Source organism: Mastigoproctus giganteus, chromosome 9 (genome assembly GCF_048544385.1).
Source record: "Mastigoproctus giganteus isolate SK-2022 chromosome 9, ASM4854438v1, whole genome shotgun sequence".
NCBI lineage: Eukaryota > Metazoa > Arthropoda > Arachnida > Uropygi > Thelyphonidae > Mastigoproctus > Mastigoproctus giganteus.
Window position 1 is genome coordinate 220,877,377 of NC_143583.1, and position 12,690 is coordinate 220,890,066.

Below are 12,690 nucleotides of genomic sequence, written 5' to 3' on the forward strand. Positions count from 1 at the left end.
AAAATCCCCCATTAAAAGGCTCTCTGATTTACTGGCCCACTCTATTTCCCTGTACAGTTTCTTATTATACTCATCAGTCATTAGGCCTATAGCACACTCCTACTCTCAATTTTGATCTCCCAATGCTTATGTCACACCAAACTGACTCGACACTGCACTGTCCAGCGATGTTGACTGGCTTCACTTCCTTGGATTTTATGTATTTCTTAACTAATAGCATAACCCCTCCTCCCTTCCTATCCTGTCTATCCTTTCTGTAGACGTACTCTACAAATTCCATTTCTGCATTACTTATATCTGTGTTACACCACGTCTCTGATATCCCAACAATATCTGCCTTTGATGCTTTGAGCAATACCTCAAATTCATCAAATTTATTTACCAAACTCCTAGGCATTGGTGTACATGCAAGTATACATGCACCTGTTCTTTTTCTTAGCTACCCCTAACACAACCCATGTGTTTACTTGTACCTCAATGACTCCCAGCAGTCTCTGAAATATCCTGCATCTTATTTTACAGGCTGCTGCTCATTCCAATAGAAGCAGTGCAAGAATCACTTTCACCTCTGCCAGTGGCTACTGTTAATCTATTAGTCCCTGTATACCCCCAACCTAGCAGTTTTCCGACCCACCTAACACTGCCTCGATAGCATCAGCAAACATTCTTGCACCCTTTCTGTTTAAGTGTATCCCATCCCTGTAGAAGCAGTCTCTCCTGTTAACAAGTACAGACCAGGCTGAAAAAAATTCTACCCCTTTAGCCTTGCACAATCTTTCCAGGGCCGAATTGATCGACAGGGATCTCATGATATACTCCCTCCTATCGTGTCTGGGCAGAATTGCCGACACTTTCAAATTCAACCGTAAAGCACGGCTTTTTTTCAACAGTGACCTGTACTTGTTAAGTAATTCCGCCAATCTCCTACTCTTAATATCATTAATGCTAATGTGTACAACTATATCACCTTTTGTGCCCTTAAAAGATGATATCCACTCTACGTCATCAACCTTTGCTCCTGGCAGACATACCCTGGTCCTGTTCCACCTCTCCTTTTTACAAAGCATGTTTCCCGTTTCCCTGACAATAGAGTCACCAACAACTACTAGTTCCTTTGGGACCAGCACATTCTGCCTTGGGGGCTGATTCTGTGTTGCGTGATGCCCAAGTGCAAGCTCTGGCGTTGATGTGGGCGGCTGAGAGCTTGATGGGCCTCTCACTTTTAATCCTTCGAGGGCATCCACCCTGTCCTTCAAGCTCTCATATAGGCCCATAACAACGCTGAATTGTCGCCTGATTTCCTTACACTCCTTGCATCGCATACATACAAAGACATCCTCCATGGCAGTATCATGTCCCGTACCTGACTGCCACACAAACATCAAGGAAATAGTGCATTTTAAAATGCTGTGATTCAGAGGGCAACTGCCCCCCCTCAGTTCTCCCGAGCCACAGCATTCCCATTAGCTTGAGCCTTTTGCTTTGCTGCTCTTGTCTGAGTCATGATTTTGATTTAATTTCTATAAAATTTCAATTTCGGTACAAAATTAAAACCCTCAACTTGTATCCCAACACAGTTATAATGCTATATTTATGTTTCAGTATCGAGTGTTATCTACGAAATCCCTTTATATAACTTTCCTATCAAGTTAAGTATTAATTATTTATTTTTGCTAATTATTTATGTTACGTAATCTAAGTTGTTATATGTATATAGTTAAAAGTACAATTTAATTCACAATGAAGTTCAACAAGATTAATAGATTTACTGATTAATTGACAATATTATATTAGGTACTATACTATACTAAGCTTATGCTATCTAGTTCGAGATATTTTTTGGGTGCCTCCCTAGCCAGGTGGAAAGGAGCAGTAGTGCGTATTATTACATGCTTCTTGATTAGACTGGGGTTCGAGCCCGTCACCAACAAATACGGAAGATGCGGAAATGTCAGGGAATGACCACCACATATCCCGGAGCAATATGGCCTTAGTTGCTAGTGCTCCTAAAAACCAAAACAACAACAACCGAGATATTTTGTATCGCGTAAAAATGGCGGCAATTTACGAACGGTAAATCTACGGACACTTAAGTATTGATTAACTTCCAAATCTCACTGTCTCAGTTCAGAATAAACTAAGGATCCTGACTAGTTACTTACAGAAAATAATTTGTTAAAACAATTGGTTAATAAATCGGCTAAATGAAAAAAAAAAAAAAAACTCTCGTTCAACGGAGCTGCAACTTGTAACACATGGATTTGATACCCTTACCAATACTAAGTAATACCTACAAAATCTCTATCTAAGTTAAACTTTAAACTAAGTATCGTAACTAGGAATATAAAGCTACTCAAGAAAATAAGTTAGTATGCCAATTTAAGCTTATAAAATAGAAAATAAATCAGAAAAAACTCTGAAATAAATCAGAAATAAATCTCTGTTCCAGGAGCGGCAATAAGCTACATCCGCACAGGCTACTCTCTTTCTCAAACTCTCGAAGTTTGAACTTCTGTAGACTAATTTTCAGGAAATATGTATGAAAGAAGGTTGTTCCAGAAAACGGCAGTTGAATGAGTAAACCAGGAAGATGAAAAATTGGCTCCATGAGTTTGAAGTTGGACAGTAAATGGATGTTGGCTGGTGGCGGCACGTGTTCGGACTGTTTTGAAAGAGAGAGCGGGAATTATAGAAGTCGATTCTGAAGAACGGTGCCCATGGAAGTATCTGTAGAAGAGGCATCCAGCAGAAACAGTACTTCTGTGAGACAGCAAGTGGAGAGACTCTGTTAGAGATGAATCATCATTAATTAACCTAACTGCCCTCTTCTGACCGGAATCAAGAAGCCTGAGAGAAGTTTTGGGGGCACCACCCCAGATGTGGGAACAATATTCCATAGAAGGATGGTATTTGCGATTTGTACAGAGTAAACAGCTGTTTGGAAGAAAAGTAACGTCGAGAGCGAAAGAGAAAAACCAAGTTTTTTTAGATGCAGAGGAAGCAATATTTGTAATGTGCTTGTGCCAAGAGAGATTAGAAGTCAGGGTAATCCCCAAAAGAGATATATAATTTTGCCTAGAGATTGGAGTGTCACGAAAGATAAACATAGGAGCAGAAGAATCCTTTTTGCGAGATACAAGACAAGACTGAGGTTTAGAAGGATTGAAATCAACTAAGTTGTCTTTGCCCCATTGTAGAATTACCTGGAGATCGGCATTTAAGGAATTGGTAGCAGATTTTCGAGAAGTTAAAGCTGATCGAGCAGGACAAGGTTTCTTAAAATAGAAAGTGGAATGCAATGTGGTATCATCAGCAAAAGTATGGATAGGATTTCCAGTCAATGGAAGAAGGTTATTAATATACAAGAAGAAAAGAGTGGGGGAAAGAACTGAACCTTGGGAGGCATTAGTGGAGAAATTAGAAGACAGAGAGCCATCTACCATCACCCCCTCAGTGAGCAATCGGAGAGAAAACTGGATAACCAATTACAAAAAACAGTTGGCAAACCATAAGATGGAAGCTTGAACACTTTTTTCAAGAAAAGGGTGAACAGAAAGTGGACATGGAAGAGTCCAAATGGATTAACTACTAATGAAATCGACTTCATCCTCACTAATAGAAGATATATTGTGAATGATGTCACTGTCCTAAATAAGGTAAATGTTGGAAGTGATCACAGAATGGTAAGATGTACACTTGATATAGATGTAGGAAAGGAAAGGAAAAAACTGACTCGAGTAAATAATACAAAGGTCTTTGAGATAACAGAAGAGGAGAAAAAGCAGTATGTACTGGAACTTAAGAACAAGTATGAGCTTCTGCAGACTGCTGAGGACCAAGATATCAACGAGGAATATTACAACTTTTTGAAAGTGATAAAGCCCAAGAAACCTATAGGGAAAAAGAAATCCAAAGAAGAAAAAATTAGTCAAGAAACACTTGTCATGATGAACCGAAGACGACAAATGAAAAGCAAGAAAAACACTGACAGGGAGAAAATTGAGTATACTGAGTTATGCAAAGCCATTAGAAAGAGACTCAGAGAGGACATAAGAAGATTTAACACAAGAAAAGTAGAACAAGCATTAAGGGAAAACAAAGGATTTAAATCAGCAGCCATGAGCAGTAATACAGAAAGACAAATGATACTGAAACTGAAGAATAGCGATGGTGTACTTATAAACAGCAGAGAAGGCATAATTCAAATAGCAGAAGACTACTATAGAGAATTATACAAGGAGCAGGGGAATGATGCCAGCAGTGGGGAAGATGGATTGCAAAGTAGCAACACATACGACATACCCAATATTCTTCCTGATGAGGTAGAACATGCATTGAAGAAAATGAAGAATCAGAAAGCCCCGGGGGAAGATGAAGTTACTGTAGAGTTGTTAAAATTGGGAGGAAGAGACATAACACAAAAACTGGCAAGGCTCTTCACAAAGTGCATTAGAAAAGGTGTGACGCCTAAGCAGTGGAATAATGCAATCATAGTTTTGCTGCATAAGAAAGGAGATAAATCAGAAATTGGAAATTATAGACCAATTAGCTTGTTATCCCACATCTACAAGTTGTTCACAAGGGTCATTACTAACAGATTAGAAAGAATACTGGATGAGAATCAACCGAAAGAGCAAGCTGGCTTTAGGACAGGATTCTCAACTATGGATCACCTTCATGTAATATCACAGCTAATGGAGAAAGCAAATGAATATAAAACACCATTATGCCTGGCATTTGTGGATTATGAAAAGGCATTTGACTCCATACAGCATAAGGCAATGTTTCGGGCACTGGAAAGACAAGGCATTGATACCCCATATATTATGATTTTGAAGAAAATATACGAGAGTGCTACCTCCTTTATTAGACTAGACAAAGACAGTTGGAAATTTAAAATTGAGAAAGGAGTTCGACAAGGAGACACAATATCTCCTAAGCTGTTTACTGCTGCCCTTGAGGAAGCTTTCAGAAGATTAGACTGGTCGCAGAAAGGAGTCAATGTGAACGGAGAGTACCTAAACCATTTGCGATTTGCAGATGACATTGTGGTCATAAGCCATGATCCCAAAGAATTAGAGGAAAATCTTAATCAGTTATGCACAGTTAGTAAGGATTTTGGACTAAAGATGAATATGGCTAAAACAAAAGTAATGATGAACAAGTATGCCACAGAAAGAGACATAATGATTGAAGGAGCAGTAATTGAAAAGGTGGAGTCATATACTTATCTGGGACAAGTTATTAGCTGTAATAATGATAAATGGCTGGAAGTCAAGAGAAGAATAAATTTTGGATGGATAGTATTTAGGAAATATAGTCACATACTGAAGAGCAATATCCCAGTTTGTCTGAAACGTAAAATAATGGACCAATGTATACTCCCCACCATGACTTATGGAAGTGAAACTTGGGCACTCACCAAAAGAATGGAAGAGAAGCTGAGAACCACACAGCGAAGAATGGAACGAATCATATTGGGAATAAGACTGTTAGATAAGAAGAGAAACACATGGATTAGGCAACAAACTCAAGTAAAGGACATTCTTATCAAAACTAAAGAACTAAAATGGTCTTGGGCAGGACACATAGCTCGAAGACATGATGACAGATGGACTAAGAAAATAACAGAATGGTATCCAAGAGGAGCTAGAAGAAAACCTGGAAGACAAAGGCGGAGATGGATAGATGAAATTCATGAGTTTGTGGGTAGTAAATGGATGTCCAGTGCTCAAAACAGAAGGAACTGGAAAGTTGCTGGAGAGGCCTTCATCTTGCAGTGGATTGAAAATGGCTGATGATGATGATGAAGATGGAAGCTTATTTAGAAGACCTTTATACCAAACACGATCGAAAACGTTTGAGATGTCAAGAGCAAATGCTTGTGTTTCACCGATCTTTTCCATTGAATTAGTCCATAAATGGGTAACATAAGCCAGAATATCAACAAATGGATCAACACTTATGGAATCGATACTGGCGATCATTGATCAGACAGAAGGTTTCTAGGTAGTTTAAGAGTCGGCGGTTAATTGATTTCTCCATTACTTTAGAAAGAGCAGAAGTAATTGAAATGGGGCAATAATTGTATAGGAGCAATTTGTCACCGTTTTTAGGAACTGGCTGAATATGAGCAAATTTCCAAGCAGAAGGAAAAACCACATTTGGAATAAGAAAGTGGTGGTGACCTCCATGTGCTTGTGCATGGAGGTTATACCCAGGATTACTAAGAGTCCCACCATCGTGAAGGTGCAAGCAGAGGATTTGGCTGCCACAGACCGTCCGGACTTTGCCGAAAATGGATCCACTTGACTTGAGTGTCACCCAAATATCAGTTCCATCAGCGTTTTAGACTCCCAGGTAGCAAGTACAGCTTGTCTGCCCTATCTGAGAGAATGTCTGTGACAACCTCAAATAATTCCCGCACTCACTTTCAAAACAGTCCAAACACGTGCCGCCACCAGCCAACATCCATTTACTGTCCAACTTCAAACCCACAGGACCAACATTTCATCTTCCTCGTTTATTCTTCCAACTGCCGTTTTCTGGAACAACCTTTCTTTATACATATTTCTTGTAAATTACAGTCTGTCTACAGAAGTTCAAGTCCAATGTCAACAAATATCTTCTTTCATCTGCTCAACCTCCAACCCAAGCACAGTACTAAGTACTATAGGTTCTAATACCTCTCGTGTTTGGGGTTTACATTAAAAAAAAAAAAAAAAAAAAAAAAAAGTTCACTTTAGATCCAATGGTGGTGGTGCAGTTAAGAATCCAATTATGGAATAATTCCAAGGAACCAAATAATTGGATGTCTCTAGACCTAATAGCGGTGTAGTTAGGAGACTGTAAAAAGTAATTTCTACAGAGATTAGTGGCAAAATCAAGTCACCAAAATCTGAAGGCAGCTATACAATTTCAGTGGAAAATCTAGAGGTGGATTTTCAAAGGTATAGTATGTTATCACCTGCTTACAAAATTGAAGACCATAGGAATTTTGCAAATTCTACATAAATTATAAACCATACCTGAAAACAAAGTAGGAAATGTCGACTAAGTCTCAACACAGGCAGTGAATTATAAGTAATTTCATTAAGGATTATTAAAAATTATCAAATGGTTATTTTTGGTATTTGGTTATTTGGGTTTTTTTTTTTTTTTTTTTTTAGGAGCATTATCAACTAAGGCCATATTGCTCCGGTGATATGTGGTGGTCACTTCCTGACCTTTCCGCATCCTCCGTATTTGGTGGTCACAGGCTCAAACCCCGGTCTGATCAAGAAGCGTGTGCTACGCACTGCTGCTCCTGCCCACCTGGCTACGGAGGCACCCCCCTTATCAAATGAATACATCAGAAAAGTGAAAACTATACAGTAGAAACTTAGTGAGTAAAGAGACAAAAGTAATCATTCCGATGAAAATAATTACATCGGAAATCATGCATAGTTATTATTTACCAAGTAGTGTAATTCCACCAGATTATACAAATACAATTAGAACTGACCAGTTCATAGTAAATTATAACTGAATTTATTTCTGATAAAATGGGAAACAATATTGAAACAGTATTTTACAAAGTAGATAGGGATGTTATTGTTGACTAGTAAAGGAGTTGTAGAGCTTTGGTGAACAGTAGATGGTTACTACATATGCTAGCTAATCTGACAGTTCGAGTACAAATTATATTTTTATGTATTTTGTTGGAAATATTAGATTGCCAGTTGGTAAGGTAAATGACATCAAAGTTATATTTATTTCTTTTATCATATATTTCAATATTAGATGATGGTGAAGCATTGCTAAGAGTAATATTGAGGTCAAGGAAGTTGGCCTCAATATGTGATTAGTGGAGTTTAATAGGATAAATAGCTTTGGCTATAGGTTCAAAGTTGGTATTTAAAACTAGGATGTCATGTAAATATCCGAAAGCTAAAAGGTTATGACTAGGATTGTTTATAGTGTATAGTTCTTCATAGACACTGTTAGGTGACCTGGTACATGAAGTCACCTTCTTTTTGCACTCATGTATATGTTATTCTTAGTGTTTTCTTTTTAACTCTATGTTAATTAGTTGTGCTGCGCCTGATGCTGGATCGCTGTTCTTGCAGCCTGACTGCTTCCTTATACCGAATCTTGCTCCTAAAGTTATTTTTAATCTTAAATTCTGCGTTGCTACCACTGCTGACCAGCGTCCTGTGACAATGCTACTCTGCGACTGCTTTCTTTCTTTTCACTCTGAACTTTGACCTTGACAAATGAATGCTTCAGGCAGTGACCTACGTGGCGCCTCCGTAGCCAGGTGGGAAGGAGTAGGAGTGCGTAGCACACGCTTCTTGATTAGACCGGGGTTCGAGCCCGTCACCACCAAATACGGAGGATGCGGAAAGGTCAGGGAATGACCACCGCATATCCCCGGAGCAATATGGCCTTAGTTGCTAATGCTCCTAAAATCCAAATAACAACAACAGCAGTGACCTACTTTCTATTTGGCATGCGAAACAGTGCCACAGGAAAACTTTAAAAGGTTTAATTTTCTAAGAGAGTGAGAAGAAGTAAACAGGTTAGGAATTTACTTGCTTCTGCTGCAGCAACTTGCTTCTGCTGGTAGGCTGCTGAAACCCAACATATTTTCTAACAGTTCAGCATAATATTATCTTTAATGAACTTGTAAAGAATAACATGGCTATATAAATGTCTGACTACAGAATTGATTGAATCTTAGTGTTACAAATTTTTAGTGTTTTGATGTTTTAATAATACTCTAAATGCCAGTTGAAAGCTGCTCTTCTTCATCAATACCCAGAAACCTCACCTCTGCCCAAGGTAACACTGAATCTATCAATATATTGGGTTAGCATTAGTAGAGGCACTTGGCTTATGCAGCTCAGCCAAAAAAAAAAAAAAAAACTCCGATTTCACCCCTCCATTCATTCCAAATACCTGTCCAGCTCAGCCTTAAATTTATTTAGACTATCAAACTGCACAACAAAAGATGAACTCTGTTCCACCAATCAACTACCCGCTGGCTAAAGGCACACTTCGGAACATCTATCCTACAACTGTCTTTCCTCATTTGAATTTATGCACTCTCAGGTGATTATTCTGAGCAAGAGGAAGAATCACATCAGCATTGAGCATGCTCAACCCATTCAAGGTTTTATACATCTCAATCAGATCACCTCGCAGGTGCTTAGTCTCCAAACACTGTAATCTGCAAAACTTAAGCCTTTCTTCGTAAGAGCAACCCTTTGTTCCATTCACAAATCTTGTTTCCCTTCTCTGTACTCGTTCCAACAGCTCTACATCCTTCTTAAAATAAGGCCTCCAGACCTGTATACAGTACTCAAGGTGTGGCCTGACCATTGCCTTATACAAGGGGATAATCACCTCCTTATCCCAGCTAGAAAAATTCTTGTATATCATTGACAAGACACTATGATCAGTGCAGACGGTCTGCTACTTGCAGACCGTCTGCACTGATCAGAAAACTTCATATCTGCCTGCACAATTACCCCCAGGATCATTTTCATTCTCTACTACTGTCAGTATAGTACCACAGAGTTGATACTTTACTCTGGGGTTACTGCTTCCCATATGTAGTACTTCACATTTGTCAATGTTAAACTTCATTTGTAACCTCTCAGCCCATCTGCTCAACTTTTCTAGATCCTGTTGCAGCAGCATACTGTCATTAACAACTCTGCCAACCTTCATATCGTCTGCAAACTTGGACATTAAGACTGATATGCCATCATCAATATCATTTAAAAATACAGAAAACAACAATGGACCCAACACTGAACTCTGAGGGACTCCACTAATAACATTAGTTCACGACGAGCAGTGTCCATTGATTACCACTCTGTCTTCTCCCACTCAACCATCCCTTTATCCATAGCAGCAATTTGACTCCAATGTCGCCCTGCTCCAATTTGTGCAGTCTTCCATGTGCAACAGTATCAAAGGCTTTTCTAAGATCCAAACATATGATATCAAAGTTATTCCCTGCATTCAGTTGCTTTGTGACCACATCATAGTATCCAATCAAACTGGTCAGACAAGACTTCTTAACAAACCCATGCCGTGTCTGAGCTATAACTGAAGTCTTGTCTAATCATCCTGCATTGCTTCTTTAAACAGTGCCTCCATTAATTTCCCTGGAAGAGAAGTTAAACTAACAGATCTATAATTACTTGTGTCGCCCTTTGATCTTCTTGGGGCCTCTGTAGCCAGGTGGGAAGGAGCAGCAGTGCATAGCACACGCTTCTTGATTAGATCGGGGTTCGATTAGCCCGTTTGGTTTGGTTTGATTTAGATTTTATTGGCGCATTAGCAGCTTTGGCTATGATGCGCCAAGACCATGTCATATATAAAAAAAATAAAACATTCATTGACCTAACTAGTTAGGTCACCATGTCAAAATAAAAAACAACAAATGTATAAAAGATAAATCAATCTAAAAGCACAATAAAATGAAAATTTTATATACCAGTAAAAATGTTGATTGATTTTAAAAAGCTAAAAACAGCAGACACATGGTGGATTAGCCCGTGATCACCAAATACGGATCACCAAATACCCTTGGTTAGCCCGTAATCACCAAATACGGAGGATATGGAAAGGTCAGGAAATGACCACCACGTATCCCCGGAGCAATATGGCCTTCTGCTAATGCTCCTAAAAACCAAATAACAACAACTTTGATGCTCCTTTGTGAATTGGGGTCACATCTGCACAACTCCAGTCCTGAGTCCAAGGAAGCTCTCATAATTATGGCTAAGGGTGTGCTTACTTCCTTTGCTGCCTCCTTTAATATAACTGGATAGATCCCATCCGCCCCAGGTGCCTTTCTTATGTTTATCTTCAACAATTTCTTCTAATATTTGTTCTCCCAATAACTGTTTCCCAATATTGTCCAAGATGAGTTAAATAATTCTGACCAAAGTCAAAGTTTGACTGATGTGATAAATGATAATGCAACTTTGAACTTGTTTTACTTGTTTAAACTAGTTGCTACAGAAGCTTGATTTACTGTGGTAAAACTCTCTCTATCAGGGTAATTCAGAATTTTTTTTTTTTTTGTCAGGTTCAGCATAAGCCTCAGGCTTCCTTGTACCATATGGCTAATAATAATAAAAAAACATGCTTTTGTTTAAGCGTGATTACGTGCTATGTTTATCTGACATGACTACGTGGTACCATGCTTGATTTCCATATGTAACGTATTTATAGCAAAGAGGCAAGCACAATGTCGAAAGCTTTTATAAGTATTCTATTTTACTTTGTCTAAAGAAGCGAGATCAGGGGGCGAAAACCCCTAGTATAAAATTAAAAAATAATGATAATAAGTTTAAGTATTTTAAAACCAAATTTCCTGGCACTCTTGTAATGTTGTTGCTGCGGCACTCCGGTTGAAAACCACTGAGGTAGGATAAAAGGTGCTACATGGAACCACCAAACTTACAATCAGAACGATATGCCGTTGTCTTCTGCTACATGATGATTAAAGCTTTTAATGATTCCACGATAATGATTCCCTGAAAATATGTGATGTATACTGCATGCATTCTATACGTTCATTATTTAATTCCACGTTAGCGTAATCACTTTGAAATGTTTGGCAAATGAATCTAACTAGTCAATCCTTTAAATCAAACCTGCTGGTCAACATAAAAATTTTATTTTTTTAAGTAAAATCATATTAATAAAAGTATACCTCAGTTTCAGAAGCCGACCACTACAAAAATCTATCCTCCCAATTTATCTTCAACAACACTAACAGTATGGAAACAGACTATTACTCTGAAAGTACGACTTTTAGTTCACTTGTTTTCCACCGGTTGCTACAGTCGAAACAACTTAAATAATTCGACCGCGGGTTGGAAGCAACTGCTAACTTAGTATCAGGGGAAAATGTAACAAGAACCAAAGTTATTATTATTATTAGCCATATGGTGCAAGCAAGCCTTAGGCTTATGCTGCACCAGCCAAAAAAAAAAAAAAAAAAGTTCCCAAGTTACCCTGAGAGGGAGAAGTAGAAAGGAATCACCAAGAAAGAGGAGAATGATGATATCCAGATTAGGACCCTGGGTGTGCCAAACCCACACTCACTAGACGTGGGCCCCTATTTTTTTTTTTGTTTTTTTTTTTTTTTTTATGAAAACCCCAAACACGAAATGTATCAAAACCTATAGTACTTAGTACCGTGCATGGGTTGAAGGAGAAGTATGGGGGGGGGGAGGGGATGCCGGAAACTTTGCTCTAGAGACTAAACATGGGTTTCACCACTTCAAGCCTCCAATAAGCAAAGTGGTGGTATTTCACCGGTTGATGAAAGTCATCTACCAACACATCAGCCGATAAATAATTAAATAAAAACAAAATAAAATAAATATGAAAATTCCCAGTGAACACCAAATGGAAATTTGTTCCAGAATCAACTACCCACTGGCTGAACACAATTTTTGTACACCTATTTTTGTACGAGAGGGATATGAATTGAAATCATATCCCTCTCGAGTGGTGTCGGAGCACAATAAACAACGTCACTGGCACGATAAACAACGTCACTACTTATTCAATCAAATGATTTGATTCAAAACCAATGCCCTAACACTAAAATCAAACCTCTCGATAGGTGCCAAATTTCCAGAGGATATACAATTTGCAGAAGAATTTCCTTTTGTGGTA

At 38.5% G+C, this 12,690-nt stretch overlaps 1 protein-coding gene across 1 annotated transcript in view; it reads right to left on the minus strand.

Annotated features, from left to right (window-relative positions):
- Positions 1 to 11,796, minus strand: part of LOC150081129 (dimethyladenosine transferase) — a 43,790-nt gene extending 31,994 nt beyond the window's left edge. Inside the window, exon 1 of the mRNA XM_090380935.1 lies at positions 11,717 to 11,796. The gene's annotated coding sequence lies outside the window, so the exon portion shown is untranslated. The remainder of the gene's footprint in view (positions 1 to 11,716) is intronic.
- Between the last annotated feature and the right edge of the window lie 894 nt (positions 11,797 to 12,690).